At 47.1% G+C, this 26,981-nt stretch overlaps 17 non-coding genes and 1 pseudogene across 17 annotated transcripts; all 18 read right to left on the minus strand.

Annotated features, from left to right (window-relative positions):
* Positions 1–249: 249 nt before the first annotated feature.
* LOC141222409 (U2 spliceosomal RNA) lies at positions 250–440 on the minus strand. Its single transcript, XR_012290180.1, has one exon. It is a non-coding gene; the product is annotated as a U2 spliceosomal RNA (small nuclear RNA).
* Positions 441–1,555: 1,115 nt separating this feature from the next.
* LOC141222854 (U2 spliceosomal RNA) lies at positions 1,556–1,747 on the minus strand. The gene has a single exon (XR_012290597.1). It is a non-coding gene; the product is annotated as a U2 spliceosomal RNA (small nuclear RNA).
* Positions 1,748–7,311: 5,564 nt separating this feature from the next.
* On the minus strand, positions 7,312–7,389 carry LOC141222328 (U2 spliceosomal RNA; annotated as a pseudogene).
* Positions 7,390–8,501: 1,112 nt separating this feature from the next.
* On the minus strand, positions 8,502–8,692 carry LOC141222809 (U2 spliceosomal RNA). Its single transcript, XR_012290561.1, has one exon. It is a non-coding gene; the product is annotated as a U2 spliceosomal RNA (small nuclear RNA).
* A 1,115-nt stretch (positions 8,693–9,807) lies between these two features.
* LOC141222410 (U2 spliceosomal RNA) lies at positions 9,808–9,998 on the minus strand. The gene has a single exon (XR_012290181.1). It is a non-coding gene; the product is annotated as a U2 spliceosomal RNA (small nuclear RNA).
* Positions 9,999–11,113: 1,115 nt separating this feature from the next.
* On the minus strand, positions 11,114–11,304 carry LOC141222801 (U2 spliceosomal RNA). The gene has a single exon (XR_012290553.1). It is a non-coding gene; the product is annotated as a U2 spliceosomal RNA (small nuclear RNA).
* Positions 11,305–12,419: 1,115 nt separating this feature from the next.
* LOC141222411 (U2 spliceosomal RNA) lies at positions 12,420–12,610 on the minus strand. The gene has a single exon (XR_012290182.1). It is a non-coding gene; the product is annotated as a U2 spliceosomal RNA (small nuclear RNA).
* Positions 12,611–13,725: 1,115 nt separating this feature from the next.
* Positions 13,726–13,916, minus strand: LOC141222412 (U2 spliceosomal RNA). The gene has a single exon (XR_012290183.1). It is a non-coding gene; the product is annotated as a U2 spliceosomal RNA (small nuclear RNA).
* A 1,115-nt stretch (positions 13,917–15,031) lies between these two features.
* Positions 15,032–15,222, minus strand: LOC141222792 (U2 spliceosomal RNA). The gene has a single exon (XR_012290545.1). It is a non-coding gene; the product is annotated as a U2 spliceosomal RNA (small nuclear RNA).
* Positions 15,223–16,334: 1,112 nt separating this feature from the next.
* LOC141222782 (U2 spliceosomal RNA) lies at positions 16,335–16,525 on the minus strand. Its single transcript, XR_012290535.1, has one exon. It is a non-coding gene; the product is annotated as a U2 spliceosomal RNA (small nuclear RNA).
* Positions 16,526–17,640: 1,115 nt separating this feature from the next.
* On the minus strand, positions 17,641–17,831 carry LOC141222793 (U2 spliceosomal RNA). The gene has a single exon (XR_012290546.1). It is a non-coding gene; the product is annotated as a U2 spliceosomal RNA (small nuclear RNA).
* A 1,112-nt stretch (positions 17,832–18,943) lies between these two features.
* On the minus strand, positions 18,944–19,134 carry LOC141222783 (U2 spliceosomal RNA). Its single transcript, XR_012290536.1, has one exon. It is a non-coding gene; the product is annotated as a U2 spliceosomal RNA (small nuclear RNA).
* A 1,115-nt stretch (positions 19,135–20,249) lies between these two features.
* On the minus strand, positions 20,250–20,440 carry LOC141222794 (U2 spliceosomal RNA). Its single transcript, XR_012290547.1, has one exon. It is a non-coding gene; the product is annotated as a U2 spliceosomal RNA (small nuclear RNA).
* A 1,112-nt stretch (positions 20,441–21,552) lies between these two features.
* On the minus strand, positions 21,553–21,743 carry LOC141222784 (U2 spliceosomal RNA). Its single transcript, XR_012290537.1, has one exon. It is a non-coding gene; the product is annotated as a U2 spliceosomal RNA (small nuclear RNA).
* Positions 21,744–22,858: 1,115 nt separating this feature from the next.
* On the minus strand, positions 22,859–23,049 carry LOC141222413 (U2 spliceosomal RNA). Its single transcript, XR_012290184.1, has one exon. It is a non-coding gene; the product is annotated as a U2 spliceosomal RNA (small nuclear RNA).
* A 1,118-nt stretch (positions 23,050–24,167) lies between these two features.
* LOC141222415 (U2 spliceosomal RNA) lies at positions 24,168–24,358 on the minus strand. Its single transcript, XR_012290186.1, has one exon. It is a non-coding gene; the product is annotated as a U2 spliceosomal RNA (small nuclear RNA).
* A 1,115-nt stretch (positions 24,359–25,473) lies between these two features.
* Positions 25,474–25,664, minus strand: LOC141222786 (U2 spliceosomal RNA). Its single transcript, XR_012290539.1, has one exon. It is a non-coding gene; the product is annotated as a U2 spliceosomal RNA (small nuclear RNA).
* Positions 25,665–26,782: 1,118 nt separating this feature from the next.
* LOC141222416 (U2 spliceosomal RNA) lies at positions 26,783–26,973 on the minus strand. Its single transcript, XR_012290187.1, has one exon. It is a non-coding gene; the product is annotated as a U2 spliceosomal RNA (small nuclear RNA).
* Between the last annotated feature and the right edge of the window lie 8 nt (positions 26,974–26,981).

Raw genomic sequence — 26,981 nt, forward strand, 5'->3', positions numbered from 1 at the left:
TCCAAAAGGAAGTAAAAAGGGAGAGCTAGAAAGATAGCATTGCATTACATTACATGGCAATGCAATGCACAGTTGCTGAAGTTGAACCAAAATGAGCTTGTAATCTGGCTTCTGCAACTTTGAACATGAAAAATCCAATGAGGAGAAGAAAAGCAAAGCCAAAGAGTCCATCCCAAAATCCGACAAACAAGCAAAATGAACAAAAAACATTGAATTCAATTCTTTCTGATTTTAGAAACTGCATTAAAGAAGGGGTGCACCGGTCCTGGAGATACTGCAATACCAGGTCAATGCGTGGAGTGGACAGAGCAAGCTCTTTTTCCATCTCCCTGTTCTAAAAATCCATTTAATATATGGTCCCCAGATAGGGGACGTATCAGATATTAAACTGATAAGAACAGATACTACACTTGATCTTAGCCAAAAGGCCGAGAAGCGATAACCAGAATTGGTTTCAAACTACGGAGCCACCCAAGGATCCTGAAAAGTCCATTTGTGGAGATGAGCTCCTGGACTCCCGTTAAGAAGACATGTTGTCAACCTCTAGATCCCTTACATGCCTGCACTTTTCGGCTTGCTGCTGCTGCAATCCACGCGTTTTAGATCTGCATAACTCCACCTCTTTAAACACAGCACCTTCACCCCCTGCTGTTCCCACCCGCCTCAACACCGTTGGAAGGGAGGAGAACCAATTAAGGCGGGGGGTGGGGTGGAACGAGCAGCTGTCTACCCTTAGCAGGAGGGCTGCTGATTACATACCTCTCCTGCTGCTGCTGCTGCTGGCTGTCCAGCAGCAGACTGAAGGTGGCTGCTGCTGTGCACAGGTATATAAAGGCTCAGAGCCTATTATGACACGCGCAGCCAGCGTTCCATTGCCACATTCCATCTACTGCAGGCAGGATACCTGGCTGGCTGAATGTCGCTGAGAAGCTCACAGAGACCGCCATAAGCAACAGTTTAACAGAATGCCACAGACTAATCAACCAAACTTTTTGGGTTGGGTTCTCTTTTATAGTCTGCAGGCATTAAATGAAAGAAGTCAGTGTTCCAGCAGAGGGAGACAACGTTTCAGAAAAGGCATTGTAGCAAACCAAAAAAGAAATTTTAAGCGCAGCAGAGTAACCAGCGCACATACCTGTTAGCTCAGGTGAGTTTAAAAGGCTGCTGTTGATAACAAGGGCATTTGCTAAATAGATGGTGTGTGTGCAACAATATACTGAAAGGTCAATTATATTGTGCAGCTTATCTCACCACCTGTAGTTATTTAGGTGAAAGCTCCAAAATGCTTGCCTAATATGTCTGTTTATCCAAAAGGAAGTAAAAAGGGAGAGCTAGAAAGATAGCATTGCATTACATTACATGGCAATGCAATGCACAGTTGCTGAAGTTGAACCAAAATGAGCTTGTAATCTGGCTTCTGCAACTTTGAACATGAAAAATCCAATGAGGAGAAGAAAAGCAAAGCCAAAGAGTCCATCCCAAAATCCGACAAACAAGCAAAATGAACAAAAAACATTGAATTCAATTCTTTCTGATTTTAGAAACTGCATTAAAGAAGGGGTGCACCGGTCCTGGAGATACTGCAATACCAGGTCAATGCGTGGAGTGGACAGAGCAAGCTCTTTTTCCATCTCCCTGTTCTAAAAATCCATTTAATATATGGTACCCAGATAGGGGACGTATCAGATATTAAACTGATAAGAACAGATTTTTGATTGAATATATCTTTTATTAGCACAAAAAATAAGTTAACAGACAGTGTACAGTGCCGCAGCCCAGTACACACAGAATTCTACATCATATTTACATAGCATGAGGATACGACGCACTAACTAGACACATCACACCCCTATGCTACACAAAACACTCAATCTGAAAGAAAAACATGTCAATCAATACAGTACGACGAACCGTGATAAGGGATGGGGATTGGGAAAAAGGGGATGGGGAGGGGAAAATCACAGGCCCGAAGCTTTATTGAAAGACAAGACACATAAGGGGAGAGGGGGAGGAGGGGTTTAGTCCTCATCCTCGTCCTCCGGACCGTCCATGATGGAATAGTCTCTGAGCAGGCTGTGGATCAGCCTGCGGCAGTCCTGGATGGACATCCTCTCCCTCCTCAAGATGAGCCGGTTCCTGGCGACCCAAACGGCATCCTTGAAGCAGTTCATAAGGCGCCAAGCCTCCTGGATGGCTCCGACGGTATGAACCCCAGGGAAGAGTCCGTAAAGCACAGAATGGTGCGATAGGCTCGCCCTGGGGACAGAGTTCCTCAGGTCGTCCTCAAGTGCAGTCAATAGGCGCTGTGCAAATCCGCAGTCCCAAAAAGTGTGCAAAGATGTTTCCTCCACGAAGGGGCACCTTGGGCAGTACCGGGTCTTGCACAGGTTCCGGGCATGCATGAATGACCGGACGGGCAGTCCGCCCTGAATCGCCATCCATGACAAGTCCTTGTGCCCGTTGGTCAGCCTGTCAGACGACACATTTGTCCACACAGTCTCCAGCGTGTCCTGGTGAAGTCCTGTGATGTTCTCCACGTCATCCTTGGCTCTGATTAGCTTGTGGATAGTTTTGGGCTTCCACAAGTCGGGCTTGAGTCCCTCCAGTTGATGCTCCCCCACAAATCGAACGACGTCTCCGTAGAACCATGGCGTCTTCCAGTTGTAGGGGAAGGAGCTGTCCCACTTGTCCCAGCCGAGTCGCCTCCAAAGAGGAAGCAGGAAGAAGCGAGACATGGACCTGCCCGCGGAGCCATTCTTGACTTGCAAAGTCCGGCGGACACAATCACACACAAAAGAGGATCGCAGGAGGGTGGGGATATCTGGAACGCCCTTCCCACCCTTGCGAGGCTCCTTGTACATGACGGCCCGCCTGACTCTGTCCATCTTGGATCCCCAGACAAAGTGAAACACTGTCCTGGTAATGGCCCTGCACACAGTGACGTGTGGGGGCCAGGCCTGCGCCGTGTACTGCAAGACGGGCAGGACCTCATTACGCAGGACGAGTGCCTTACCCTCACAAGTGAGGTGTCTGAGGCTCCAGAGTCCGATCCGTTGCTTCACCTTGGCCAAGCGTTCTTGCCAGGACTTGAGGGCCGCTCCTTCCTTCCCGAACCAGACTCCCAGCACCTTGAGGAAATCCGGTTGAATGTTGAAGGGGAAGGGGGCGGAGGAGGCCGGCTGCCAATCCCCGAAGAGCATGGCTTCCGACTTCCTGCAGTTGACTTTGGCCCCTGAAGCCCGGCCGAACCTCTCACACGTCTGGACGAGGTCGTCGACTGAACCACGATCAGCGCAGAAGACGGTGACGTCGTCCATGTAGAGCGAGCACTTGACCTCGTGTCGTCCCGGACCCGGTGCGGTGATCCCTCTGATCTCTCCATTCTGCCGGATAGCCTCTGCGAAGAGTTCTATAACACAAACAAAAAGAAGAGGTGATAGAGGGCAGCCTTGTCTGACCCCAGAGAGGACAGGGAAGGGGTCAGTCTTCCAGCCGTTCACCAACACCGAGCTGTGGATATCAAAATACATCAGACGGACATACGAACAAAACATGTTACCCAAACCTAACCGGTGCAGAGCTTGGCCCATGAACTCGTGGGAAACCCGGTCGAAGGCCTTCTCCTGATCCAAGGAGACCAGGGCCGCGTGTGCGCGGCGGCCCTTGATGTACTCGACCGTGTCCCGCACGAGAGCGAGGCTGTCTGCGATGCGACGTCCAGGGATGCCGCAGGTCTGGTCCGGGTGGATGATCCGTCCGATGACCGTCTTAAGTCGTGTCACCATCGTCTTGGCCAGGATCTTGTAGTCCACGTTGAGCAGAGTGATGGGACGCCAATTCCTCAGGTCGCACCTCTCTCCCTTCCGCTTGTACAGGATCGTGACCATTCCTTCCCTCAAAGATGGAGGCATTCTACCCTTCACCACCATCTCCTCGTACAGGTCCAACAGGTCCGGACAGATGAGGTCTCCCAGCGCTACATAGAGCTCCGCTGGAAGACCATCACTGCCCGGGGTAATGCCGGTCCTAAAGGATTTAGCGGCAGAGAGCAATTCGCCCACCATCAGAGGTTTGTCCAAGGCTGCCGTGCCTGCAGGATCAAGATGGTTAGTGATACCTGACAGGAACTTATCAGCAGCGTCGGGGTCGGTAGTCTTGTGGGAGTAGAGTTCGCTGTAGAAGTCGCTGACGACCCTCATCACGTCCTCCTTCCCACGTCGCATGTTTCCGCTCTCGTCTCGCAGCTCGTTCAGGGGCGTGTGACCGGCATGAAGTTTCCTGAAAAAGAATGAGTTACATTTCTCACCCTTCTCCAGATTCTCCACTTTGGAACGGAAGACGATTCGCTTGGACTCCTCCTCAAAGTGCCTTTTCAGGCTCTTCTTGGTCTCCTCCAGCTCCTCCCTCACGTCCCAGCCGCAGTGAAGAAGGTCCTGCAGCGACCGCAGCTCGCGCTGCAGCCCTCTGAAGTCCCTCCTCTTCTCACACGCCTGTTGTCGACCCTTGGCCTGAAAGAAACAGCGAAACTCAAGTTTAACATATTCCCACCAATCAGAGACTGTTTGGAAGCTACCCTTGTAGGACTGCCACATTGCGTAGGCTGCTCTCAGCTCCTCCACGACTTCATCCTGAGCCAGCAGAGCACAATTCAGCTTCCAGGAGCCGGGGCCGGACGGAAAACCGTCGCCGAGGACACCTTGTAAGTGAATGGCTCTGTGGTCGGAGAAGAAGCAGGAGACCATCGAGTGCCTACTCTGCCTGACTGCACGAGAGGTGAACACAAAGTCAATCCTGGAGCGGAGTGAGCCATCGGGTCGGCTCCACGAATAGTTCGTGGAGCCTCTCCCCATGGAGCCCACCACGTCCTGAAGAGAGGCCTCGGTTACCATCTCGATGAGCAGCTTGGACGTGATGTCCAACTTGGCAGATGTGCCAGAACTACGACCATCCTCCTCGATGGGGCAGTTGAAATCCCCGGCCATCACTAAGGTCCTGGTGGTGGCAAGCTGAAGCCGCAGGGTCTGGAAAAGCTCCAAACGCTCATTCTTCAGTGGGGACGCATACACGTTGATGAACCTGACAGGTTCTCCCGCCCAGTTGCCATCTACAACAAGAGCCCTGCCGCAGATGAGCTCCTGGACGGACTCAAGCGTGAATGCGCCCCCCCTGATCAGAATTGCGACCCCCGCAGACTTGCAGTCACCCCCACCGGACCAGTAGGATGGACCGTGGGACCACTCCCTGGCCAGATGTTTGAAGGACCTAGAGGAGGGAAGGGAACATTCCTGCAACATATAAACATCACACAACTGGGAAGTAAGGAAGGCATAAATAGTCTGACGTCTGAACTTGTCCTTGATGCTCCTGACATTAATGGAAAATAAGTTAATATTAGCCATCATGTAGGGAAAAAAAGAAAAAGTTAGCGCAGGCAATACACCTTAGTTACCACTCCGGTCGGGTGGTCCCTCGTCGGTGTTGACTGCTGGTGACGGGATCACCAGCAGGCCCTCTTCCTCCATCTGGTCAAGCAGCGCGGCCTCGATCTCGGCGACCACCAGTTCCTCCTCTTCTGGCTCGGCCACCAGGGTCTCAACCATGTGCTCCATCTCTTCTGGCTCAGGGAGGGTATCCTCCTTTTCGCCTACGAAATCCAGAATCTTCTTTTTGGAGGATTCAGTAGCAGGGCTGTCCTCCACCTTCCTCTTTCCCCGGGTTGGAACTGGGGAGACAAGAAGGGAAAAATCCTCCTCGGAATAGATAGCGGCGGGTGGAGGAAAGGTTAATTCCACCGCTACCATGGTCTGGGGAGGGAGAGTGGCTGCCGCGGCAGGGGAAAGGACACCTGCTGAGGAGTAGGGGAAGGAGGAAGAGGAAGTGGAATCCTCAGCAGGGGTGGCCGGGGTGGGGGGGGATTGGACGGGGGTGGCAGGGGGAGGGATCGAGAGAGGGGTGACAGAACTCTTACCCTCCTTTGACTTTTTCTTCTGCTTCGGAGCTGCTGGGACCGTCGCTGGGGCTTTGGCCACCGACTCCTTGACCGCTTTGGCCTTGGTCGTCTCGGCCTTGGCCGCTGGGGCCTTGGTCGTCGCGTCCTTGACCTTCACAGGCCTGGTCGTCGGGGCCTTGTCCTCCGTAGCTGGGGTCGTCGCAACCACCGATGCCCAGGATCTCTCACGCTTGGGGCAATCCTTGTACAGATGAGCCGCCAGCCCACACAGGTTGCAGGACGTCTTCTTCGGGCAGTCCTTCGAGCTGTGTCCCGTCACTCGACAAATCCTGCAGGCATCCTCCTTGCAGTCCTTCATCTCGTGGCCGTTCTTGCCGCATCTCCTGCAGTTCCGCGGCATGTCCGGGTAATAGATGAGGCCGTAGGAGTTGCCCAGGGAGAATGTCGGGGGCAGGTGCCGAAGTCCGTCTGAGTACGCCAGGTCCCTGTGAAGTCTAACGGTCACCGACCACTTACCTGTCCAGAAGCCGAGTCCATTCAGGATGTGAGAGGGTTCCTTCACAACCAAACAGAAGCGTCTCAGGAAGGTACAGATGTCTTGGCCTGGGGTGTGCGGGTTGCGCATGGAGACCGTGATCCTCCTTTCGTCCCTCTGGATAGGGCAGCTACCTGTAAAGGCAGAGAAAGAATTATCCGGTCCTTTTGCGCTTACCATTTCCCAGAACCTCCTGCAGGTGTTCACAGTGGCGAAGGTGACGAAGAAGATCCCCGTCAAGAAGGTCTGGATGCTGAGGGTGTCCGACCTGGAGAAGCCTCGATCCAGCAGCATCTTCTGGCAGAACACGTCCGAGGACATGTCCGGCACCCTCCCATCCACTTCCTTCAGCTTCAGGGCCACCGTCTGCCGCATCCATGGCTCCAGGGCTGGAGCTTCGTGGCGGGGCTTCTGGGGTCCCTTCTGCTGGCCAGTCGTGGAGGCAGAGTCCTTGGGGTCAGAATCGGCTCCTGGCTGGGCCCTCCTGGCTGTCCCCTGCTCCAGGCTCTTCTTTTCGGCCTTCCTCGCAGCGCTTGCCATGGCTTTCCTCCTGCAGTTACTTCTTGGAGCTGGATCTGGAACTCTTCCCGGAATGGGTGGAGCTATGCAGATTCTTCTCCCGTCGTGTTCTGGACAAATTCCCCGAAAGGTCTTTGTCTCGATGATTTTCTTCCTCGAAGATTCCACAGGACAGCCCGATTCTTCTCCGAGTCTTCGTCTTCTTCTGGATTCTTTAGCGCTTCTTCCTCCCACCGATATCTGCCTTCCTTCTCCGATGTCAGCTGGGCTCCGAAGCTCTTCTCCTTCCGAGTTCGATCGCTCTCGTCAAGTGTAGATCGTAGCTCTTGTGTTCTTAAAAGAACAGATACTACACTTGATCTTAGCCAAAAGGCCGAGAAGCGATAACCAGAATTGGTTTCAAACTACGGAGCCACCCAAGGATCCTGAAAAGTCCATTTGTGGAGATGAGCTCCTGGACTCCCGTTAAGAAGACATGTTGTCAACCTCTAGATCCCTTACATGCCTGCACTTTTCGGCTTGCTGCTGCTGCAATCCACGCGTTTTAGATCTGCATAACTCCACCTCTTTAAACACAGCACCTTCACCCCCTGCTGTTCCCACCCGCCTCAACACCGGTGGAAGGGAGGAGAACCAATTAAGGCGGGGGGTGGGGTGGAACGAGCAGCTGTCTACCCTTAGCAGGAGGGCTGCTGATTACATACCTCTCCTGCTGCTGCTGCTGGCTGTCCAGCAGCAGACTGAAGGTGGCTGCTGCTGTGCACAGGTATATAAAGGCTCAGAGCCTATTATGACACGCGCAGCCAGCGTTCCATTGCCACATTCCATCTACTGCAGGCAGGATACCTGGCTGGCTGAATGTCGCTGAGAAGCTCACAGAGACCGCCATAAGCAACAGTTTAACAGAATGCCACAGACTAATCAACCAAACTTTTTGGGTTGGGTTCTCTTTTATAGTCTGCAGGCATTAAATGAAAGAAGTCAGTGTTCCAGCAGAGGGAGACAACGTTTCAGAAAAGGCATTGTAGCAAACCAAAAAAGAAATTTTAAGCGCAGCAGAGTAACCAGCGCACATACCTGTTAGCTCAGGTGAGTTTAAAAGGCTGCTGTTGATAACAAGGGCATTTGCTAAATAGATGGTGTGTGTGCAACAATATACTGAAAGGTCAATTATATTGTGCAGCTTATCTCACCACCTGTAGTTATTTAGGTGAAAGCTCCAAAATGCTTGCCTAATATGTCTGTTTATCCAAAAGGAAGTAAAAAGGGAGAGCTAGAAAGATAGCATTGCATTACATTACATGGCAATGCAATGCACAGTTGCTGAAGTTGAACCAAAATGAGCTTGTAATCTGGCTTCTGCAACTTTGAACATGAAAAATCCAATGAGGAGAAGAAAAGCAAAGCCAAAGAGTCCATCCCAAAATCCGACAAACAAGCAAAATGAACAAAAAACATTGAATTCAATTCTTTCTGATTTTAGAAACTGCATTAAAGAAGGGGTGCACCGGTCCTGGAGATACTGCAATACCAGGTCAATGCGTGGAGTGGACAGAGCAAGCTCTTTTTCCATCTCCCTGTTCTAAAAATCCATTTAATATATGGTCCCCAGATAGGGGACGTATCAGATATTAAACTGATAAGAACAGATACTACACTTGATCTTAGTCAAAAGGCCGAGAAGCGATAACCAGAATTGGTTTCAAACTACGGAGCCACCCAAGGATCCTGAAAAGTCCATTTGTGGAGATGAGCTCCTGGACTCCCGTTAAGAAGACATGTTGTCAACCTCTAGATCCCTTACATGCCTGCACTTTTCGGCTTGCTGCTGCTGCAATCCACGCGTTTTAGATCTGCATAACTCCACCTCTTTAAACACAGCACCTTCACCCCCTGCTGTTCCCACCCGCCTCAACACCGTTGGAAGGGAGGAGAACCAATTAAGGCGGGGGGTGGGGTGGAACGAGCAGCTGTCTACCCTTAGCAGGAGGGCTGCTGATTACATACCTCTCCTGCTGCTGCTGCTGCTGGCTGTCCAGCAGCAGACTGAAGGTGGCTGCTGCTGTGCACAGGTATATAAAGGCTCAGAGCCTATTATGACACGCGCAGCCAGCGCTCCATTGCCACATTCCATCTACTGCAGGCAGGATACCTGGCTGGCTGAATGTCGCTGAGAAGCTCACAGAGACCGCCATAAGCAACAGTTTAACAGAATGCCACAGACTAATCAACCAAACTTTTTGGGTTGGGTTCTCTTTTACAGTCTGCAGGCATTAAATGAAAGAAGTCAGTGTTCCAGCAGAGGGAGACAACGTTTCAGAAAATGCATTGTAGCAAACCAAAAAAGAAATTTTAAGCGCAGCAGAGTAACCAGCGCACATACCTGTTAGCTCAGGTGAGTTTAAAAGGCTGCTGTTGATAACAAGGGCATTTGCTAAATAGATGGTGTGTGTGCAACAATATACTGAAAGGTCAATTATATTGTGCAGCTTATCTCACCACCTGTAGTTATTTAGGTGAAAGCTCCAAAATGCTTGCCTAATATGTCTGTTTATCCAAAAGGAAGTAAAAAGGGAGAGCTAGAAAGATAGCATTGCATTACATTACATGGCAATGCAATGCACAGTTGCTGAAGTTGAACCAAAATGAGCTTGTAATCTGGCTTCTGCAACTTTGAACATGAAAAATCCAATGAGGAGAAGAAAAGCAAAGCCAAAGAGTCCATCCCAAAATCCGACAAACAAGCAAAATGAACAAAAAACATTGAATTCAATTCTTTCTGATTTTAGAAACTGCATTAAAGAAGGGGTGCACCGGTCCTGGAGATACTGCAATACCAGGTCAATGCGTGGAGTGGACAGAGCAAGCTCTTTTTCCATCTCCCTGTTCTAAAAATCCATTTAATATATGGTCCCCAGATAGGGGACGTATCAGATATTAAACTGATAAGAACAGATACTACACTTGATCTTAGCCAAAAGGCCGAGAAGCGATAACCAGAATTGGTTTCAAACTACGGAGCCACCCAAGGATCCTGAAAAGTCCATTTGTGGAGATGAGCTCCTGGACTCCCGTTAAGAAGACATGTTGTCAACCTCTAGATCCCTTACATGCCTGCACTTTTCGGCTTGCTGCTGCTGCAATCCACGCGTTTTAGATCTGCATAACTCCACCTCTTTAAACACAGCACCTTCACCCCCTGCTGTTCCCACCCGCCTCAACACCGTTGGAAGGGAGGAGAACCAATTAAGGCAGGGGGTGGGGTGGAACGAGCAGCTGTCTACCCTTAGCAGGAGGGCTGCTGATTACATACCTCTCCTGCTGCTGCTGCTGCTGGCTGTCCAGCAGCAGACTGAAGGTGGCTGCTGCTGTGCACAGGTATATAAAGGCTCAGAGCCTATTATGACACGCGCAGCCAGCGTTCCATTGCCACATTCCATCTACTGCAGGCAGGATACCTGGCTGGCTGAATGTCGCTGAGAAGCTCACAGAGACCGCCATAAGCAACAGTTTAACAGAATGCCACAGACTAATCAACCAAACTTTTTGGGTTGGGTTCTCTTTTATAGTCTGCAGGCATTAAATGAAAGAAGTCAGTGTTCCAGCAGAGGGAGACAACGTTTCAGAAAAGGCATTGTAGCAAACCAAAAAAGAAATTTTAAGCGCAGCAGAGTAACCAGCGCACATACCTGTTAGCTCAGGTGAGTTTAAAAGGCTGCTGTTGATAACAAGGGCATTTGCTAAATAGATGGTGTGTGTGCAACAATATACTGAAAGGTCAATTATATTGTGCAGCTTATCTCACCACCTGTAGTTATTTAGGTGAAAGCTCCAAAATGCTTGCCTAATATGTCTGTTTATCCAAAAGGAAGTAAAAAGGGAGAGCTAGAAAGATAGCATTGCATTACATTACATGGCAATGCAATGCACAGTTGCTGAAGTTGAACCAAAATGAGCTTGTAATCTGGCTTCTGCAACTTTGAACATGAAAAATCCAATGAGGAGAAGAAAAGCAAAGCCAAAGAGTCCATCCCAAAATCCGACAAACAAGCAAAATGAACAAAAAACATTGAATTCAATTCTTTCTGATTTTAGAAACTGCATTAAAGAAGGGGTGCACCGGTCCTGGAGATACTGCAATACCAGGTCAATGCGTGGAGTGGACAGAGCAAGCTCTTTTTCCATCTCCCTGTTCTAAAAATCCATTTAATATATGGTCCCCAGATAGGGGACGTATCAGATAATAAACTGATAAGAACAGATACTACACTTGATCTTAGCCAAAAGGCCGAGAAGCGATAACCAGAATTGGTTTCAAACTACGGAGCCACCCAAGGATCCTGAAAAGTCCATTTGTGGAGATGAGCTCCTGGACTCCCGTTAAGAAGACATGTTGTCAACCTCTAGATCCCTTACATGCCTGCACTTTTCGGCTTGATGCTGCTGCAATCCACGCGTTTTAGATCTGCATAACTCCACCTCTTTAAACACAGCACCTTCACCCCCTGCTGTTCCCACCCGCCTCAACACCGTTGGAAGGGAGGAGAACCAATTAAGGCAGGGGGTGGGGTGGAACGAGCAGCTGTCTACCCTTAGCAGGAGGGCTGCTGATTACATACCTCTCCTGCTGCTGCTGCTGCTGGCTGTCCAGCAGCAGACTGAAGGTGGCTGCTGCTGTGCACAGGTATATAAAGGCTCAGAGCCTATTATGACACGCGCAGCCAGCGTTCCATTGCCACATTCCATCTACTGCAGGCAGGATACCTGGCTGGCTGAATGTCGCTGAGAAGCTCACAGAGACCGCCATAAGCAACAGTTTAACAGAATGCCACAGACTAATCAACCAAACTTTTTGGGTTGGGTTCTCTTTTATAGTCTGCAGGCATTAAATGAAAGAAGTCAGTGTTCCAGCAGAGGGAGACAACGTTTCAGAAAAGGCATTGTAGCAAACCAAAAAAGAAATTTTAAGCGCAGCAGAGTAACCAGCGCACATACCTGTTAGCTCAGGTGAGTTTAAAAGGCTGCTGTTGATAACAAGGGCATTTGCTAAATAGATGGTGTGTGTGCAACAATATACTGAAAGGTCAATTATATTGTGCAGCTTATCTCACCACCTGTAGTTATTTAGGTGAAAGCTCCAAAATGCTTGCCTAATATGTCTGTTTATCCAAAAGGAAGTAAAAAGGGAGAGCTAGAAAGATAGCATTGCATTACATTACATGGCAATGCAATGCACAGTTGCTGAAGTTGAACCAAAATGAGCTTGTAATCTGGCTTCTGCAACTTTGAACATGAAAAATCCAATGAGGAGAAGAAAAGCAAAGCCAAAGAGTCCATCCCAAAATCCGACAAACAAGCAAAATGAACAAAAAACATTGAATTCAATTCTTTCTGATTTTAGAAACTGCATTAAAGAAGGGGTGCACCGGTCCTGGAGATACTGCAATACCAGGTCAATGCGTGGAGTGGACAGAGCAAGCTCTTTTTCCATCTCCCTGTTCTAAAAATCCATTTAATATATGGTCCCCAGATAGGGGACGTATCAGATATTAAACTGATAAGAACAGATACTACACTTGATCTTAGCCAAAAGGCCGAGAAGCGATAACCAGAATTGATTTCAAACTACGGAGCCACCCAAGGATCCTGAAAAGTCCATTTGTGGAGATGAGCTCCTGGACTCCCGTTAAGAAGACATGTTGTCAACCTCTAGATCCCTTACATGCCTGCACTTTTCGGCTTGCTGCTGCTGCAATCCACGCGTTTTAGATCTGCATAACTCCACCTCTTTAAACACAGCACCTTCACCCCCTGCTGTTCCCACCCGCCTCAACACCGTTGGAAGGGAGGAGAACCAATTAAGGCGGGGGGTGGGGTGGAACGAGCAGCTGTCTACCCTTAGCAGGAGGGCTGCTGATTACATACCTCTCCTGCTGCTGCTGCTGCTGGCTGTCCAGCAGCAGACTGAAGGTGGCTGCTGCTGTGCACAGGTATATAAAGGCTCAGAGCCTATTATGACACGCGCAGCCAGCGTTCCATTGCCACATTCCATCTACTGCAGGCAGGATACCTGGCTGGCTGAATGTCGCTGAGAAGCTCACAGAGACCGCCATAAGCAACAGTTTAACAGAATGCCACAGACTAATCAACCAAACTTTTTGGGTTGGGTTCTCTTTTATAGTCTGCAGGCATTAAATGAAAGAAGTCAGTGTTCCAGCAGAGGGAGACAACGTTTCAGAAAAGGCATTGTAGCAAACCAAAAAAGAAATTTTAAGCGCAGCAGAGTAACCAGCGCACATACCTGTTAGCTCAGGTGAGTTTAAAAGGCTGCTGTTGATAACAAGGGCATTTGCTAAATAGATGGTGTGTGTGCAACAATATACTGAAAGGTCAATTATATTGTGCAGCTTATCTCACCACCTGTAGTTATTTAGGTGAAAGCTCCAAAATGCTTGCCTAATATGTCTGTTTATCCAAAAGGAAGTAAAAAGGGAGAGCTAGAAAGATAGCATTGCATTACATTACATGGCAATGCAATGCACAGTTGCTGAAGTTGAACCAAAATGAGCTTGTAATCTGGCTTCTGCAACTTTGAACATGAAAAATCCAATGAGGAGAAGAAAAGCAAAGCCAAAGAGTCCATCCCAAAATCCGACAAACAAGCAAAATGAACAAAAAACATTGAATTCAATTCTTTCTGATTTTAGAAACTGCATTAAAGAAGGGGTGCACCGGTCCTGGAGATACTGCAATACCAGGTCAATGCGTGGAGTGGACAGAGCAAGCTCTTTTTCCATCTCCCTGTTCTAAAAATCCATTTAATATATGGTCCCCAGATAGGGGACGTATCAGATATTAAACTGATAAGAACAGATACTACACTTGATCTTAGCCAAAAGGCCGAGAAGCGATAACCAGAATTGGTTTCAAACTACGGAGCCACCCAAGGATCCTGAAAAGTCCATTTGTGGAGATGAGCTCCTGGACTCCGGTTAAGAAGACATGTTGTCAACCTCTAGATCCCTTACATGCCTGCACTTTTCGGCTTGCTGCTGCTGCAATCCACGCGTTTTAGATCTGCATAACTCCACCTCTTTAAACACAGCACCTTCACCCCCTGCTGTTCCCACTCGCCTCAACACCGTTGGAAGGGAGGAGAACCAATTAAGGCGGGGGGTGGGGTGGAACGAGCAGCTGTCTACCCTTAGCAGAAGGGCTGCTGATTACATACCTCTCCTGCTGCTGCTGCTGCTGGCTGTGCAGCAGCAGACTGAAGGTGGCTGCTGCTGTGCACAGGTATATAAAGGCTCAGAGCCTATTATGACACGCGCAGCCAGCGTTCCATTGCCACATTCCATCTACTGCAGGCAGGATACCTGGCTGGCTGAATGTCGCTGAGAAGCTCACAGAGACCGCCATAAGCAACAGTTTAACAGAATGCCACAGACTAATCAACCAAACTTTTTGGGTTGGGTTCTCTTTTATAGTCTGCAGGCATTAAATGAAAGAAGTCAGTGTTCCAGCAGAGGGAGACAACGTTTCAGAAAAGGCATTGTAGCAAACCAAAAAAGAAATTTTAAGCGCAGCAGAGTAACCAGCGCACATACCTGTTAGCTCAGGTGAGTTTAAAAGGCTGCTGTTGATAACAAGGGCATTTGCTAAATAGATGGTGTGTGTGCAACAATATACTGAAAGGTCAATTATATTGTGCAGCTTATCTCACCACCTGTAGTTATTTAGGTGAAAGCTCCAAAATGCTTGCCTAATATGTCTGTTTATCCAAAAGGAAGTAAAAAGGGAGAGCTAGAAAGATAGCACTGCATTACATTACATGGCAATGCAATGCACAGTTGCTGAAGTTGAACCAAAATGAGCTTGTAATCTGGCTTCTGCAACTTTGAACATGAAAAATCCAATGAGGAGAAGAAAAGCAAAGCCAAAGAGTCCATCCCAAAATCCGACAAACAAGCAAAATGAACAAAAAACATTGAATTCAATTCTTTCTGATTTTAGAAACTGCATTAAAGAAGGGGTGCACCGGTCCTGGAGATACTGCAATACCAGGTCAATGCGTGGAGTGGACAGAGCAAGCTCTTTTTCCATCTCCCTGTTCTAAAAATCCATTTAATATATGGTCCCCAGATAGGGGACGTATCAGATATTAAACTGATAAGAACAGATACTACACTTGATCTTAGCCAAAAGACCGAGAAGCGATAACCAGAATTGGTTTCAAACTACGGAGCCACCCAAGGATCCTGAAAAGTCCATTTGTGGAGATGAGCTCCTGGACTCCCGTTAAGAAGACATGTTGTCAACCTCTAGATCCCTTACATGCCTGCACTTTTCGGCTTGCTGCTGCTGCAATCCACGCGTTTTAGATCTGCATAACTCCACCTCTTTAAACACAGCACCTTCACCCCCTGCTGTTCCCACCCGCCTCAACACCGTTGGAAGGGAGGAGAACCAATTAAGGCGGGGGGTGGGGTGGAACGAGCAGCTGTCTACCCTTAGCAGGAGGGCTGCTGATTACATACCTCTCCTGCTGCTGCTGCTGGCTGTCCAGCAGCAGACTGAAGGTGGCTGCTGCTGTGCACAGGTATATAAAGGCTCAGAGCCTATTATGACACGCGCAGCCAGCGTTCCATTGCCACATTCCATCTACTGCAGGCAGGATACCTGGCTGGCTGAATGTCGCTGAGAAGCTCACAGAGACCGCCATAAGCAACAGTTTAACAGAATGCCACAGACTAATCAACCAAACTTTTTGGGTTGGGTTCTCTTTTATAGTCTGCAGGCATTAAATGAAAGAAGTCAGTGTTCCAGCAGAGGGAGACAACGTTTCAGAAAAGGCATTGTAGCAAACCAAAAAAGAAATTTTAAGCGCAGCAGAGTAACCAGCGCACATACCTGTTAGCTCAGGTGAGTTTAAAAGGCTGCTGTTGATAACAAGGGCATTTGCTAAATAGATGGTGTGTGTGCAACAATATACTGAAAGGTCAATTATATTGTGCAGCTTATCTCACCACCTGTAGTTATTTAGGTGAAAGCTCCAAAATGCTTGCCTAATATGTCTGTTTATCCAAAAGGAAGTAAAAAGGGAGAGCTAGAAAAATAGCATTGCATTACATTACATGGCAATGCAATGCACAGTTGCTGAAGTTGAACCAAAATGAGCTTGTAATCTGGCTTCTGCAACTTTGAACATGAAAAATCCAATGAGGAGAAGAAAAGCAAAGCCAAAGAGTCCATCCCAAAATCCGACAAACAAGCAAAATGAACAAAAAACATTGAATTCAATTCTTTCTGATTTTAGAAACTGCATTAAAGAAGGGGTGCACCGGTCCTGGAGATACTGCAATACCAGGTCAATGCGTGGAGTGGACAGAGCAAGCTCTTTTTCCATCTCCCTGTTCTAAAAATCCATTTAATATATGGTCCCCAGATAGGGGACGTATCAAATATTAAACTGATAAGAACAGATACTACACTTGATCTTAGCCAAAAGGCCGAGAAGCGATAACCAGAATTGGTTTCAAACTACGGAGCCACCCAAGGATCCTGAAAAGTCCATTTGTGGAGATGAGCTCCTGGACTCCCGTTAAGAAGACATGTTGTCAACCTCTAGATCCCTTACATGCCTGCACTTTTCGGCTTGCTGCTGCTGCAATCCACGCGTTTTAGATCTGCATAACTCCACCTCTTTAAACACAGCACCTTCACCCCCTGCTGTTCCCACCCGCCTCAACACCGTTGGAAGGGAGGAGAACCAATTAAGGCGGGGGGTGGGGTGGAACGAGCAGCTGTCTACCCTTAGCAGGAGGGCTGCTGATTACATACCTCTCCTGCTGCTGCTGCTGCTGGCTGTCCAGCAGCAGACTGAAGGTGGCTGCTGCTGTGCACAGGTATATAAAGGCTCAGAGCCTATTATGACACGCGCAGCCAGCGTTCCATTGCCACATTCCATCTACTGCAGGCAGGATACCTGGCTGGCTGAATGTCGCTGAGAAGCTCACAGAGACCGCCATAAGCAACAGTTTAACAGAATGCCACAGACTAATCAACCAAACTTTTTGGGTTGGGTTCTCTTTTATAGTCTGCAGGCATTAAATGAAAGAAGTCAGTGTTCCAGCAGAGGGAGACAACGTTTCAGAAAAGGCATTGTAGCAAACCAAAAAAGAAATTTTAAGCGCAGCAGAGTAACCAGCGCACATACCTGTTAGCTCAGGTGAGTTTAAAAGGCTGCTGTTGATAACAAGGGCATTTGCTAAATAGATGGTGTGTGTGCAACAATATACTGAAAGGTCAATTATATTGTGCAGCTTATCTCACCACCTGTAGTTATTTAGGTGAAAGCTCCAAAATGCTTGCCTAATATGTCTGTTTATCCAAAAGGAAGTAAAAAGGGAGAGCTAGAAAGATAGCACTGCATTACATTACATGGCAATGCAATGCACAGTTGCTGAAGTTGAACCAAAATGAGCTTGTAATCTGGCTTCTGCAACTTTGAACATGAAAAATCCAATGAGGAGAAGAAAAGCAAAGCCAAAGAGTCCATCCCAAAATCCGACAAACAAGCAAAATGAACAAAAAACATTGAATTCAATTCTTTCTGATTTTAGAAACTGCATTAAAGAAGGGGTGCACCGGTCCTGGAGATACTGCAATACCAGGTCAATGCGTGGAGTGGACAGAGCAAGCTCTTTTTCCATCTCCCTGTTCTAAAAATCCATTTAATATATGGTCCCCAGATAGGGGACGTATCAGATATTAAACTGATAAGAACAGATACTACACTTGATCTTAGCCAAAAGACCGAGAAGCGATAACCAGAATTGGTTTCAAACTACGGAGCCACCCAAGGATCCTGAAAAGTCCATTTGTGGAGATGAGCTCCTGGACTCCCGTTAAGAAGACATGTTGTCAACCTCTAGATCCCTTACATGCCTGCACTTTTCGGCTTGCTGCTGCTGCAATCCACGCGTTTTAGATCTGCATAACTCCACCTCTTTAAACACAGCACCTTCACCCCCTGCTGTTCCCACCCGCCTCAACACCGTTGGAAGGGAGGAGAACCAATTAAGGCGGGGGGTGGGGTGGAACGAGCAGCTGTCTACCCTTAGCAGGAGGGCTGCTGATTACATACCTCTCCTGCTGCTGCTGCTGGCTGTCCAGCAGCAGACTGAAGGTGGCTGCTGCTGTGCACAGGTATATAAAGGCTCAGAGCCTATTATGACACGCGCAGCCAGCGTTCCATTGCCACATTCCATCTACTGCAGGCAGGATACCTGGCTGGCTGAATGTCGCTGAGAAGCTCACAGAGACCGCCATAAGCAACAGTTTAACAGAATGCCACAGACTAATCAACCAAACTTTTTGGGTTGGGTTCTCTTTTATAGTCTGCAGGCATTAAATGAAAGAAGTCAGTGTTCCAGCAGAGGGAGACAACGTTTCAGAAAAGGCATTGTAGCAAACCAAAAAAGAAATTTTAAGCGCAGCAGAGTAACCAGCGCACATACCTGTTAGCTCAGGTGAGTTTAAAAGGCTGCTGTTGATAACAAGGGCATTTGCTAAATAGATGGTGTGTGTGCAACAATATACTGAAAGGTCAATTATATTGTGCAGCTTATCTCACCACCTGTAGTTATTTAGGTGAAAGCTCCAAAATGCTTGCCTAATATGTCTGTTTATCCAAAAGGAAGTAAAAAGGGAGAGCTAGAAAAATAGCATTGCATTACATTACATGGCAATGCAATGCACAGTTGCTGAAGTTGAACCAAAATGAGCTTGTAATCTGGCTTCTGCAACTTTGAACATGAAAAATCCAATGAGGAGAAGAAAAGCAAAGCCAAAGAGTCCATCCCAAAATCCGACAAACAAGCAAAATGAACAAAAAACATTGAATTCAATTCTTTCTGATTTTAGAAACTGCATTAAAGAAGGGGTGCACCGGTCCTGGAGATACTGCAATACCAGGTCAATGCGTGGAGTGGACAGAGCAAGCTCTTTTTCCATCTCCCTGTTCTAAAAATCCATTTAATATATGGTCCCCAGATAGGGGACGTATCAAATATTAAACTGATAAGAACAGATACTACACTTGATCTTAGCCAAAAGGCCGAGAAGCGATAACCAGAATTGGTTTCAAACTACGGAGCCACCCAAGGATCCTGAAAAGTCCATTTGTGGAGATGAGCTCCTGGACTCCCGTTAAGAAGACATGTTGTCAACCTCTAGATCCCTTACATGCCTGCACTTTTCGGCTTGCTGCTGCTGCAATCCACGCGTTTTAGATCTGCATAACTCCACCTCTTTAAACACAGCACCTTCACCCCATGCTGTTCCCACCCGCCTCAACACCGTTGGAAGGGAGGAGAACCAATTAAGGCGGGGGGTGGGGTGGAACGAGCAGCTGTCTACCCTTAGCAGGAGGGCTGCTGATTACATACCTCTCCTGCTGCTGCTGCTGCTGGCTGTCCAGCAGCAGACTGAAGGTGGCTGCTGCTGTGCACAGGTATATAAAGGCTCAGAGCCTATTATGACACGCGCAGCCAGCGTTCCATTGCCACATTCCATCTACTGCAGGCAGGATACCTGGCTGGCTGAATGTCGCTGAGAAGCTCACAGAGACCGCCATAAGCAACAGTTTAACAGAATGCCACAGACTAATCAACCAAACTTTTTGGGTTGGGTTCTCTTTTATAGTCTGCAGGCATTAAATGAAAGAAGTCAGTGTTCCAGCAGAGGGAGACAACGTTTCAGAAAAGGCATTGTAGCAAACCAAAAAAGAAATTTTAAGCGCAGCAGAGTAACCAGCGCACATACCTGTTAGCTCAGGTGAGTTTAAAAGGCTGCTGTTGATAACAAGGGCATTTGCTAAATAGATGGTGTGTGTGCAACAATATACTGAAAGGTCAATTATATTGTGCAGCTTATCTCACCACCTGTAGTTATTTAGGTGAAAGCTCCAAAATGCTTGCCTAATATGTCTGTTTATCCAAAAGGAAGTAAAAAGGGAGAGCTAGAAAGATAGCACTGCATTACATTACATGGCAATGCAATGCACAGTTGCTGAAGTTGAACCAAAATGAGCTTGTAATCTGGCTTCTGCAACTTTGAACATGAAAAATCCAATGAGGAGAAGAAAAGCAAAGCCAAAGAGTCCATCCCAAAATCCGACAAACAAGCAAAATGAACAAAAAACATTGAATTCAATTCTTTCTGATTTTAGAAACTGCATTAAAGAAGGGGTGCACCGGTCCTGGAGATACTGCAATACCAGGTCAATGCGTGGAGTGGACAGAGCAAGCTCTTTTTCCATCTCCCTGTTCTAAAAATCCATTTAATATATGGTCCCCAGATAGGGGACGTATCAGATATTAAACTGATAAGAACAGATACTACACTTGATCTTAGCCAAAAGACCGAGAAGCGATAACCAGAATTGGTTTCAAACTACGGAGCCACCCAAGGATCCTGAAAAGTCCATTTGTGGAGATGAGCTCCTGGACTCCCGTTAAGAAGACATGTTGTCAACCTCTAGATCCCTTACATGCCTGCACTTTTCGGCTTGCTGCTGCTGCAATCCACGCGTTTTAGATCTGCATAACTCCACCTCTTTAAACACAGCACCTTCACCCCCTGCTGTTCCCACCCGCCTCAACACCGTTGGAAGGGAGGAGAACCAATTAAGGCGGGGGGTGGGGTGGAACGAGCAGCTGTCTACCCTTAGCAGGAGGGCTGCTGATTACATACCTCTCCTGCTGCTGCTGCTGGCTGTCCAGCAGCAGACTGAAGGTGGCTGCTGCTGTGCACAGGTATATAAAGGCTCAGAGCCTATTATGACACGCGCAGCCAGCGTTCCATTGCCACATTCCATCTACTGCAGGCAGGATACCTGGCTGGCTGAATGTCGCTGAGAAGCTCACAGAGACCGCCATAAGCAACAGTTTAACAGAATGCCACAGACTAATCAACCAAACTTTTTGGGTTGGGTTCTCTTTTATAGTCTGCAGGCATTAAATGAAAGAAGTCAGTGTTCCAGCAGAGGGAGACAACGTTTCAGAAAAGGCATTGTAGCAAACCAAAAAAGAAATTTTAAGCGCAGCAGAGTAACCAGCGCACATACCTGTTAGCTCAGGTGAGTTTAAAAGGCTGCTGTTGATAACAAGGGCATTTGCTAAATAGATGGTGTGTGTGCAACAATATACTGAAAGGTCAATTATATTGTGCAGCTTATCTCACCACCTGTAGTTATTTAGGTGAAAGCTCCAAAATGCTTGCCTAATATGTCTGTTTATCCAAAAGGAAGTAAAAAGGGAGAGCTAGAAAAATAGCATTGCATTACATTACATGGCAATGCAATGCACAGTTGCTGAAGTTGAACCAAAATGAGCTTGTAATCTGGCTTCTGCAACTTTGAACATGAAAAATCCAATGAGGAGAAGAAAAGCAAAGCCAAAGAGTCCATCCCAAAATCCGACAAACAAGCAAAATGAACAAAAAACATTGAATTCAATTCTTTCTGATTTTAGAAACTGCATTAAAGAAGGGGTGCACCGGTCCTGGAGATACTGCAATACCAGGTCAATGCGTGGAGTGGACAGAGCAAGCTCTTTTTCCATCTCCCTGTTCTAAAAATCCATTTAATATATGGTCCCCAGATAGGGGACGTATCAAATATTAAACTGATAAGAACAGATACTACACTTGATCTTAGCCAAAAGGCCGAGAAGCGATAACCAGAATTGGTTTCAAACTACGGAGCCACCCAAGGATCCTGAAAAGTCCATTTGTGGAGATGAGCTCCTGGACTCCCGTTAAGAAGACATGTTGTCAACCTCTAGATCCCTTACATGCCTGCACTTTTCGGCTTGCTGCTGCTGCAATCCACGCGTTTTAGATCTGCATAACTCCACCTCTTTAAACACAGCACCTTCACCCCCTGCTGTTCCCACCCGCCTCAACACCGTTGGAAGGGAGGAGAACCAATTAAGGCGGGGGGTGGGGTGGAACGAGCAGCTGTCTACCCTTAGCAGGAGGGCTGCTGATTACATACCTCTCCTGCTGCTGCTGCTGCTGGCTGTCCAGCAGCAGACTGAAGGTGGCTGCTGCTGTGCACAGGTATATAAAGGCTCAGAGCCTATTATGACACGCGCAGCCAGCGTTCCATTGCCACATTCCATCTACTGCAGGCAGGATACCTGGCTGGCTGAATGTCGCTGAGAAGCTCACAGAGACCGCCATAAGCAACAGTTTAACAGAATGCCACAGACTAATCAACCAAACTTTTTGGGTTGGGTTCTCTTTTATAGTCTGCAGGCATTAAATGAAAGAAGTCAGTGTTCCAGCAGAGGGAGACAACGTTTCAGAAAAGGCATTGTAGCAAACCAAAAAAGAAATTTTAAGCGCAGCAGAGTAACCAGCGCACATACCTGTTAGCTCAGGTGAGTTTAAAAGGCTGCTGTTGATAACAAGGGCATTTGCTAAATAGATGGTGTGTGTGCAACAATATACTGAAAGGTCAATTATATTGTGCAGCTTATCTCACCACCTGTAGTTATTTAGGTGAAAGCTCCAAAATGCTTGCCTAATATGTCTGTTTATCCAAAAGGAAGTAAAAAGGGAGAGCTAGAAAGATAGCATTGCATTACATTACATGGCAATGCAATGCACAGTTGCTGAAGTTGAACCAAAATGAGCTTGTAATCTGGCTTCTGCAACTTTGAACATGAAAAATCCAATGAGGAGAAGAAAAGCAAAGCCAAAGAGTCCATCCCAAAATCCGACAAACAAGCAAAATGAACAAAAAACATTGAATTCAATTCTTTCTGATTTTAGAAACTGCATTAAAGAAGGGGTGCACCGGTCCTGGAGATACTGCAATACCAGGTCAATGCGTGGAGTGGACAGAGCAAGCTCTTTTTCCATCTCCCTGTTCTAAAAATCCATTTAATATATGGTCCCCAGATAGGGGACGTATCAGATATTAAACTGATAAGAACAGATACTACACTTGATCTTAGCCAAAAGGCCGAGAAGCGATAACCAGAATTGGTTTCAAACTACGGAGCCACCCAAGGATCCTGAAAAGTCCATTTGTGGAGATGAGCTCCTGGACTCCCGTTAAGAAGACATGTTGTCAACCTCTAGATCCCTTAAATGCCTGCACTTTTCGGCTTGCTGCTGCTGCAATCCACGCGTTTTAGATCTGCATAACTCCACCTCTTTAAACACAGCACCTTCACCCCCTGCTGTTCCCACCCGCCTCAACACCGTTGGAAGGGAGGAGAACCAATTAAGGCGGGGGGTGGGGTGGAACGAGCAGCTGTCTACCCTTAGCAGGAGGGCTGCTGATTACATACCTCTCCTGCTGCTGCTGCTGCTGCTGGCTGTCCAGCAGCAGACTGAAGGTGGCTGCTGCTGTGCACAGGTATATAAAGGCTCAGAGCCTATTATGACACGCGCAGCCAGCGTTCCATTGCCACATTCCATCTACTGCAGGCAGGATACCTGGCTGGCTGAATGTCGCTGAGAAGCTCACAGAGACCGCCATAAGCAACAGTTTAACAGAATGCCACAGACTAATCAACCAAACTTTTTGGGTTGGGTTCTCTTTTATAGTCTGCAGGCATTAAATGAAAGAAGTCAGTGTTCCAGCAGAGGGAGACAACGTTTCAGAAAAGGCATTGTAGCAAACCAAAAAAGAAATTTTAAGCGCAGCAGAGTAACGAGCGCACATACCTGTTAGCTCAGGTGAGTTTAAAAGGCTGCTGTTGATAACAAGGGCATTTGCTAAATAGATGGTGTGTGTGCAACAATATACTGAAAGGTCAATTATATTGTGCAGCTTATCTCACCACCTGTAGTTATTTAGGTGAAAGCTCCAAAATGCTTGCCTAATATGTCTGTTTATCCAAAAGGAAGTAAAAAGGGAGAGCTAGAAAGATAGCATTGCATTACATTACATGGCAATGCAATGCACAGTTGCTGAAGTTGAACCAAAATGAGCTTGTAATCTGGCTTCTGCAACTTTGAACATGAAAAATCCAATGAGGAGAAGAAAAGCAAAGCCAAAGAGTCCATCCCAAAATCCGACAAACAAGCAAAATGAACAAAAAACATTGAATTCAATTCTTTCTGATTTTAGAAACTGCATTAAAGAAGGGGTGCACCGGTCCTGGAGATACTGCAATACCAGGTCAATGCGTGGAGTGGACAGAGCAAGCTCTTTTTCCATCTCCCTGTTCTAAAAATCCATTTAATATATGGTCCCCAGATAGGGGACGTATCAGATATTAAACTGATAAGAACAGATACTACACTTGATCTTAGCCAAAAGGCCGAGAAGCGATAACCAGAATTGGTTTCAAACTACGGAGCCACCCAAGGATCCTGAAAAGTCCATTTGTGGAGATGAGCTCCTGGACTCCCGTTAAGAAGACATGTTGTCAACCTCTAGATCCCTTACATGCCTGCACTTTTCGGCTTGCTGCTGCTGCAATCCACGCGTTTTAGATCTGCATAACTCCACCTCTTTAAACACAGCACCTTCACCCCCTGCTGTTCCCACCCGCCTCAACACCGTTGGAAGGGAGGAGAACCAATTAAGGCGGGGGGTGGGGTGGAACGAGCAGCTGTCTACCCTTAGCAGGAGGGCTGCTGATTACATACCTCTCCTGCTGCTGCTGCTGCTGGCTGTCCAGCAGCAGACTGAAGGTGGCTGCTGCTGTGCACAGGTATATAAAGGCTCAGAGCCTATTATGACACGCGCAGCCAGCGTTCCATTGCCACATTCCATCTACTGCAGGCAGGATACCTGGCTGGCTGAATGTCGCTGAGAAGCTCACAGAGACCGCCATAAGCAACAGTTTAACAGAATGCCACAGACTAATCAACCAAACTTTTTGGGTTGGGTTCTCTTTTATAGTCTGCAGGCATTAAATGAAAGAAGTCAGTGTTCCAGCAGAGGGAGACAACGTTTCAGAAAAGGCATTGTAGCAAACCAAAAAAGAAATTTTAAGCGCAGCAGAGTAACCAGCGCACATACCTGTTAGCTCAGGTGAGTTTAAAAGGCTGCTGTTGATAACAAGGGCATTTGCTAAATAGATGGTGTGTGTGCAACAATATACTGAAAGGTCAATTATATTGTGCAGCTTATCTCACCACCTGTAGTTATTTAGGTGAAAGCTCCAAAATGCTTGCCTAATATGTCTGTTTATCCAAAAGGAAGTAAAAAGGGAGAGCTAGAAAGATAGCATTGCATTACATTACATGGCAATGCAATGCACAGTTGCTGAAGTTGAACCAAAATGAGCTTGTAATCTGGCTTCTGCAACTTTGAACATGAAAAATCCAATGAGGAGAAGAAAAGCAAAGCCAAAGAGTCCATCCCAAAATCCGACAAACAAGCAAAATGAACAAAAAACATTGAATTCAATTCTTTCTGATTTTAGAAACTGCATTAAAGAAGGGGTGCACCGGTCCTGGAGATACTGCAATACCAGGTCAATGCGTGGAGTGGACAGAGCAAGCTCTTTTTCCATCTCCCTGTTCTAAAAATCCATTTAATATATGGTCCCCAGATAGGGGACGTATCAGATATTAAACTGATAAGAACAGATCCTACACTTGATCTTAGCCAAAAGGCCGAGAAGCGATAACCAGAATTGGTTTCAAACTACGGAGCCACCCAAGGATCCTGAAAAGTCCATTTGTGGAGATGAGCTCCTGGACTCCCGTTAAGAAGACATGTTGTCAACCTCTAGATCCCTTACATGCCTGCACTTTTCGGCTTGCTGCTGCTGCAATCCACGCGTTTTAGATCTGCATAACTCCACCTCTTTAAACACAGCACCTTCACCCCCTGCTGTTCCCACCCGCCTCAACACCGTTGGAAGGGAGGAGAACCAATTAAGGCGGGGGGTGGGGTGGAACGAGCAGCTGTCTACCCTTAGCAGGAGGGCTGCTGATTACATACCTCTCCTGCTGCTGCTGCTGCTGCTGGCTGTCCAGCAGCAGACTGAAGGTGGCTGCTGCTGTGCACAGGTATATAAAGGCTCAGAGCCTATTATGACACGCGCAGCCAGCGTTCCATTGCCACATTCCATCTACTGCAGGCAGGATACCTGGCTGTCTGAATGTCGCTGAGAAGCTCACAGAGACCGCCATAAGCAACAGTTTAACAGAATGCCACAGACTAATCAACCAAACTTTTTGGGTTGGGTTCTCTTTTATAGTCTGCAGGCATTAAATGAAAGAAGTCAGTGTTCCAGCAGAGGGAGACAACGTTTCAGAAAAGGCATTGTAGCAAACCAAAAAAGAAATTTTAAGCGCAGCAGAGTAACCAGCGCACATACCTGTTAGCTCAGGTGAGTTTAAAAGGCTGCTGTTGATAACAAGGGCATTTGCTAAATAGATGGTGTGTGTGCAACAATATACTGAAAGGTCAATTATATTGTGCAGCTTATCTCACCACCTGTAGTTATTTAGGTGAAAGCTCCAAAATGCTTGCCTAATATGTCTGTTTATCCAAAAGGAAGTAAAAAGGGAGAGCTAGAAAGATAGCATTGCATTACATTACATGGCAATGCAATGCACAGTTGCTGAAGTTGAACCAAAATGAGCTTGTAATCTGGCTTCTGCAACTTTGAACATGAAAAATCCAATGAGGAGAAGAAAAGCAAAGCCAAAGAGTCCATCCCAAAATCCGACAAACAAGCAAAATGAACAAAAAACATTGAATTCAATTCTTTCTGATTTTAGAAACTGCATTAAAGAAGGGGTGCACCGGTCCTGGAGATACTGCAATACCAGGTCAATGCGTGGAGTGGACAGAGCAAGCTCTTTTTCCATCTCCCTGTTCTAAAAATCCATTTAATATATGGTCCCCAGATAGGGGACGTATCAGATATTAAACTGATAAGAACAGATACTACACTTGATCTTAGCCAAAAGGCCGAGAAGCGATAACCAGAA

The sequence above is a fragment of the Phyllobates terribilis genome, unplaced genomic scaffold (genome assembly GCF_046119375.1).
Source record: "Phyllobates terribilis strain yellow unplaced genomic scaffold, ASM4611937v1 Scaffold_361__1_contigs__length_1927384, whole genome shotgun sequence".
NCBI classification, from domain to species: domain Eukaryota; kingdom Metazoa; phylum Chordata; class Amphibia; order Anura; family Dendrobatidae; genus Phyllobates; species Phyllobates terribilis.